Raw genomic sequence first — 809 nt, forward strand, 5'->3', positions numbered from 1 at the left:
TCCTCTTCAATGGAGATGTCTCCTTTTATGATAACTCCAGCTGAGTAACATAGATGGCAAATAAGGTGAGGAAAAGCTAGCCGTGCCATGGTGGAGGGCTTGTCGGCTATTTTGTAGAATTCATTGGAGATGACCTCATGAATTTCTACTTCCTCTCCAATCATGATGCTATGAATCATGATGGCCCGATCCACAGTAACTTCAGATTGGTTGCTAGTGGGAATGATGGAGCGTTGAATGAACTCCAACCATCCTCTAGCCACAGGCTTGAGGTCCAGTCTTCTTAGTTTAACCGGCTTGCCTTTGGAGTCTCTTTTCCATTGAGCTCTTTCCACACATATGTCCATTAGGACTTGGTCCAACCTTTGATTAAAGTTGACCCTTCTAGTGTAGGGGCGTTGATTAAAGTTGACCCTTCTAGTGTAAGGGCGTTCATCTCCTTGCATCATGGGCAAGTGGAATGTCAACCTCACATTTTCCGGACTAAAATCTAAGTATTTCCCCCAAACCATTGTGAGATAATTCTTTGGATTCGGGTTCATACTTTGATCATGGTTCCTAGTGATCCATGCATTGGCATAGAACTCTTGAACCATTAAGATTCCGACTTGTTGCATGGGGTTGGTTAGGACTTCCCAACCTCTTCTTCGAATTTCATGTCGGATCTCCGGATACTCATTTTTCTTGAGCTTGAAAGGGACCTTAGGGATCACCTTCTTCTTTGCCACAACATCATAGAAGTGGTCTTGGTGGCTTTTGGAGATGAATCTTTCCATCTCCCATGACTCGGAGGTGGAAGCTTTTGTCTT

This window comes from Arachis duranensis, chromosome 1 (assembly GCF_000817695.3).
Source record: "Arachis duranensis cultivar V14167 chromosome 1, aradu.V14167.gnm2.J7QH, whole genome shotgun sequence".
NCBI lineage: Eukaryota > Viridiplantae > Streptophyta > Magnoliopsida > Fabales > Fabaceae > Arachis > Arachis duranensis.